The following is a 6,477-nucleotide window of genomic DNA, read 5'->3' on the forward strand; positions in this document are numbered from 1 at the left end:
AAGTACAGCTGGGGGAGGGCATGACATCATGCACTTTAAAGGCCTTTTGGGGCTAGGTAAAGATAAAGATAAACATATGTGCTACTCGTTTCAGGCTCTAGGGGGCAGTGCTCATCTCGGTTACAAAGCCAAAGAGCCAGCACTGTCCGAAGACATCTCCGTGGTCATGTGGCTGGCATGACTAAACGGCAAAGGCGCATAGAACACTGTTACTTTCCCACCAAAAGTGGTTCCTATTTTTCTACTTGCATTTTTTTACGTGCTTTCGAAGTGCTAGGTTGGCAGAAGCTGGGACAAGTAACAGGAGCTCACTCCGTTATGCGGCACTAGGGATTCAAACCACTGAACTCCTGACCTTTCGATCGACAAACTCTTAGCCACTGAGCCACCGCATCCCTACTTCAGGGCTAGGTAATTCAACGTAAATAAACCATAGAAGAGGCAGTATTGTATTTATTGACAGTAAAGGTCAGGACACCGCTAGGGCCATTTGGCACTTTGAGTCTGCTACACGCTATGTGCTGTTTAATGGCCTGAGCATGCTCAGTAGAAGACTGAGAGAGAAGGATGAAATTCCAAGTTGATACTGCCTTCTTCCATGCAGACTGAAAATCATCCTTCAAAATTAGTAGAATGAGCCAAGGGGGGTGGGGAGATAGTTTGAGCCAAGGGAGTATAGTCACCCATGTGACTATACACATTTTCATGAGACCTGTCTCCAGTCTCAGGGCAGCATTAGAAACACATTTGGGGACTTGAAGAGCTGACCTGGAATGAGAAATTGAACAAGATTTTACAGGCATATTGAACAAGTTTTTACAAGTTTTTCGACTTATGATCACAACTGAAAATAGAATTTCCATTGCTAAGTAAAGCAGCTTGTTAAGTGAATTGCACCCAATTTTATGACCTTTTTTGGCCATTGTGAAGCAAATCACTGCAGTTTTTAAGTGAATCACGTGGTTCTTAATAGAACCCAAGCTTCCCCCCATTGACTTTGCATGCCAGAGGCCATCTGGGAGGGTGGCCAATGACAAAAACACAACCCTGAGACACTGCAACCATCATAAATACATGCCAGTTGCCAAGTGTCTGAATTTTGATCACACAATGCATAAATGTGATAAGTCACATATTAAAACATTGTAACTTCGATTGGTTGCTAAGTGAACAGTTGTAAGTCAAAGACTACCTGTAATAATTGTGCCTGGTTGGAGAAGGGGCCCAGCTAGGCATTGTAAAGAAGATGTCCTATTGGCTTGGCCTCAAATAGCTTGAGTGCTCCAGGTAGATATTGGCTAGCTCATGACTTGAGCTCCTCTGTGCACTTTCACCAATGTAGGCCCCATGGGGTTTACTGCTGTTGGCAGAGTAATTGTGGTCTAATTCTAACCATCTCCATACCTCCAAATGGAAAATGAAAACGTTCATGATTCATGATTCATTCTATTGTATTGTATTGTATGGTGTGTGGGAACCATCTTGCAAGGCTAACATGGTCTCAGATGGTTTTAGAAAAAATTGCACTGTCACAATATATATTTGAATGCACATTTATTGCTTAAATGTGCAACTGCTTAGACCAAAACAAGAGTCCAACAGATGCTGGGATGGGCCTGCCAATTGTTGCTTTCATCCAGGATATATTCTAAATAACATTCAAACCAAGTTTAACTCCTATGATTACTTGCTTTGATTACTGCATTCCTAAGATAATGGTTTTCAAAATTACATTTTCCATTTGAAGATTAAATAGTTACTCCTGAGTTACTTTTTCTTTTCTTTAATAAAGTGGGGTTCAAACTATCCTCAAAAGAGAAAATTAATATAGAAAAGGCTTACCGGCATCTTGATTAAGTATTATTAGTAATCATTTAGTATTCTCATTATTTTCCCAAGCTAATCAACCTCTATGTATGCTAGCATGCACGTTTTCTTCTCTTGGCTATCATAGTGCAGAAGGCTTTATTTTTTATTGAACAAAAGAAATGAGAAAACTATGGAAATTTTCCTTTGGATTGTCTATGTATTTACAGCTCCATCTGGAATAATTCATTCTGCCTCTGAAAGTTTAATATGGAAGCTTTTAATTCAAAGATGAACACATGAATGTACAATGTTCCATATACGGGGTCATGTTATCATGTTACCAAGAAATTAAACTCAGGATACAGCTACTTAACTCAAGAGAATGTGACATTTATATAGAAAGATATTTGAGATTCACTGGCTGCCATTACGCTGCACAGACAAATTAAACATTCTGCAATCTGAAATATTCAGGTTCTGTTTATTGATGCACTTTCTTTTCTTTATTATTGATCCAGATTTCAGAAGCATGTATTATAACTTAAAAAAAACAGGACCTTGATAATACTTTGCTTACCAGTATGTTCTTCAATATTCTGTCAGTCTTTCGCCCAAGAAACCGATGCTTTTCATTCTGTTTTTTTAATTTCATGGCCATCGTCACTGTCCCAGCTAAATTTTGAGCCTAGAAAAATAAAATCAATTATTCTTTCAACTTCTTCCACAACTGTCTATGGAGATTCTCAATTATCCAGGTCATGGTTGTTCCCAAGGTGCTTTTCCAAAAGGCAACTGGAATTTCTTGTTTTTTTCCTTCGAGACATTTTACTTCTCATCCAAGAAGCGTCTTTAGTTCTGACTGAATGGAGGGAAATGGAAGCATTTTTATAAATCCCATCATTCAGTCACGCCCTTCCACTTCTGTTTCATGGGGTTGGCATTGCCTGCTTGACTCTCTCTCCCGCCCCGCCCCCCAGAAATTGGCTTGTGCATTATCTTCTTTTACTTTCAGAAGAGATAAAAGAGTCTTCACTTCTACACATCAAAAAGGGTGTAATCAACATATCTGAGAATATTGATATTTCTCCCAGAAATTTAAATTCTATTTCTCCTAACCTAGTTTTCCTTATATATTCTGCATGCAAGGTGAATAAATAGAGTGATGGGATGCAGCTTCAGCACATTCTTGTCCCAGTTTTGATTCGTACACCTATGTTTTTAAGAACCAATGATAGTTTGTTGTGGTGCACACAACAATTAGCATGTCTGGCAATAAAACCCATTGAATTCAGTGTGGTTGACATACAGAACTGGCCAGCCAATTATTACATTTCTGCAATATTGACCTTACTGAACTCAATGGAGAATGTACTACAGGGGTGGGATACGAAAGGGTTAACTATCGGTTCGGGATTTACGAGCTTCCCTGCCCCCTGTGAACCATGCGCCTGTAAATCATCATAAATCATCATTAGCACGCTGCCTGCCGAGAAGCAGCCTCTGAAACAGCCCTCTTTTCTTGTTTTTTTAACTGCAGCTGTACTTCGTTCGGCAGCTGAAGTTGAAAAATCAGGAAATAAAGGTCAGGTAAGAGCCCGGGTGGGCAGGTGGGCAAAAACAGCAGCAGACATAGAACCGGTTCTATGTCTGCTGCTCTTCAGAGCTACGGGTTCTACAGAGGTGGACAGAACCGATAGAAACCCACCCCTGATATACTAAGTAGACATGTATGAGAACTGTCTGTACTTTATGTTGAAAAAAAAATACAGTGAGTGGCTCATTCGCAACACTAAATCTTAAATGAAATCATTACAAGGTCAATAAATAAAAAGTAATGTAATAGTAATAAAATATTTCAATCCAGTGCCTTAATATTTGCAAAGTACACATAGTCCTCGCTTAACAATGGCTGTTAGGACTGGAATTTCCAGTGGCATCATAAAGCATGACCTCATGTGACTGCACCACGGTGGGATGCTATGGTGAGCATAGCTTTGGGGAGCAGTCATAAGTTCCTCCATTCAGCACTCTGCTAAGTTCTTTTGGTCACTGAAATAAACAAAAATGATTGGCCATTTGATGGTTAGTTAATGGATTGTCGTTTGCTGGAATACTTCCTATATTTCATGGATGGACAAGCTTTTCTGGGACAAGGGCTACATCTGTTTGTGGGAGTTTGTGTGCCTGAAGAGGGGAAAACAAATAATGGATGCATCAAATAAATATTCAAACTCACCTTTATTTTCATCAGTTGGTTTCCTTCCCATCAACTTCTTATTCAGTTTTAAATTCATGACATTGAATTTTAACTTCCCTACTCAAAACCCTGCAACACCTATAGAGAGCCTAGATACCACAAAAGGTCTGAGCAGGGTTTATCCTGGTTAATGGGAAGAACATCCCAAGGCTGTCTAACCCTTATTCGTCATTGGATAAGTAAGGATGATTTACAACCGATGGAAAAGCACAGTAAGTGATGCTGGGGTGAACTATATCTTTGCTTTCTTTTCTTTTTCCCATTTCAGGCCTTTAATTTAGTTGCCTTGCTGTTTCTTTACTTTATTCCTGCACCATACATAATTTTTACTTACCTTGAAAGTAATCACACGGTGGCTACCTGCGTGGATGTATTTGCATATAGATGTATCAACCATCAGAAGGTAGAACAAACTTCTGGACAAGAGACAGGCATTTGAGTCACCTGGTCATGTTTCACCACAGAGAGTTGGATTACATTTCTTGTTCAATGATTCACAAATAGGTTATCTATCTGTAGAGCTCAGCACCCGAAAACGTTGGATAGCTCTGCTCCTTCCTTTTAGCCTCAGCATTGAAAGAGGCACCTGGGCCTTCTTATCCTCGATTCCTGCAGCCCTGCCTTCTCAACCGGTTCTTGCAAAGACAAGACCAAAGCTCTTTTCATCTGCCTACCTGCTGTGTCCGGGAACAGTTGCTTCGCCAAGGTTTTAATCTAGTGCCAGGGTTTCTTGTCTTAGGCACCTTGTTTGCTCGTTCTCGCGTGTGAGCCAAGCTGCAGCAAAAGAGAAAGAACAGCTGAGGTCCATAACAGGAAAGTACCAGGAAAACAATGGAACCTGAGGTGGTATATAATAGATGGCTTTTCTGGAAGGCTGCTAGTCCTTCAGCTTTTCATTTCAAAACACATGCAGACATACAATTCTGTGCACCGTTCCTCTGAAGTAAGCCCCCTGTCATCAATGGGATCTACCCCTTGCCAAGCATGCTTAGAGGTAGCCACCAGAGGGAATTTCCTCAATATGCTAAGCTATTGTAGAGAGCTAGGAGGCTTCACAGGAAGTTACTTTTAAAAAGAGGTAATGTTCCTTTAAGGGCTGGTATCAGGAAAAAAAAACAATGCTGGGTTTCAAAAGAGAGAGAGGTTGCTTGCTTCTCCCCACCCCACCCCACCCCCATCAAACAGATGGAGATTTCTTAAGCATGCCTCAGGCTGGAGGCTGTTAGCATAATTAGGAAGGGAAAATGTCCAATATGAGACCTGTATGAAGGCCATATTAAACCACTTAGTGTGTGGTGCATCAGGAGGCTTGTATTCCTCCTTGACCTTTTAAACAAATATGTTTTGAAACCTCTTGTTGAAATCGGTAGGCAAGTGCAGATGTTTACAGATGTTAGCCGGGACACGAAATGCCATTTGGCTAATGCCATTTCCCAGCAAAGGCGCCTCGCATTTCAATTCTGCACCACATGAGAATATAAACGCAGGGGTGAGAGGCTTCCAAGTCTTTCTTCAAAGGAGTGAAAAACACTGTGTTGATAAGAGGAAGATAAGAGGAAGAGAGAAGGGTGTTTCATTTTCTTTGGTTTTCCTCAAAATATTGTTTGAAGGATGCACCAGTCACACTGGGCCCATTTCATCAGATGTGGCTTTGGGTAACTAGACTCAAATTTGCATGCACAGGATTCTGAGAAGTTGACCGCAGTGTTACCAGATGTGATTTTCACATCTGTTGACATCATGACGCACATTAGAAGGAATCTTTGGTTTCACTCTGCCTGTGTCCCAAATCATGCAGTTATATACACATATATGAATATATACATGCATATGTTCACCCAAAGGGACATATTTGTACTGATTTTTTCAAATGCAGACATTTTACAAGCCTCTTTTCCCTAAGTGAGATAAGTGTTGGTGTACATTTAACACTTGGGGAGACAGATCAGCCTCAAAAGAGAAATAAAATCAATCTTTACCGAGAGAGAGGGAGGGAGAGAGGGAGGGAGAGAGAGAGAGAGAGAGAGAGAGAGAGAGAATGCAAGGAGCCTTTCTTTGCTATAAGTAATCATATGTAAAAACATTTGGTGGCAAAAGAAATAATAGAGTGTAGGAACTTAGCACCCACCCTTCTCCTAGAAAAACGAAATATCTTAAGAAATGTTTAAAAGGCAGACTATGTCCCCTATAAAGAGAAGTAGAAACTTAGAAATAGAAACTCACCTCAGAAGCAGAACCTCACCCCCCCACCATTAAAGGCCATTAAGGCCTGGGCCAGAATATTCTACATAACAAAGGCCTCCACCCATCTCACCACCTGGCTTGGGAAGGTTGCATCAGCCAGCACTCAGCTGAAGCCATGTGGTCCAGACAAAGCCTACAAAGTTAGCTAAAACCCCTGCCCCTGGCAG

At 40.8% G+C, this 6,477-nt stretch overlaps 1 long non-coding RNA gene across 1 annotated transcript; it reads right to left on the reverse strand.

Moving 5' to 3' along the window:
* Positions 1-435: 435 nt before the first annotated feature.
* LOC113436019 (uncharacterized) lies at positions 436-5,026 on the reverse strand. The gene is made up of 3 exons (XR_003374012.2): positions 4,401-5,026; positions 2,387-2,494; positions 436-768 (listed from the first exon to the last, which is right to left on the reverse strand). It is a non-coding gene; the product is annotated as an uncharacterized LOC113436019 (long non-coding RNA).
* Positions 5,027-6,477: the final 1,451 nt, after the last annotated feature.

This window comes from Pseudonaja textilis, chromosome 3 (genome assembly GCF_049901715.1).
Source record: "Pseudonaja textilis isolate UNSWEBS1 chromosome 3, rPseTex1.2, whole genome shotgun sequence".
Taxonomy (NCBI): Eukaryota; Metazoa; Chordata; class Lepidosauria; order Squamata; family Elapidae; genus Pseudonaja; species Pseudonaja textilis.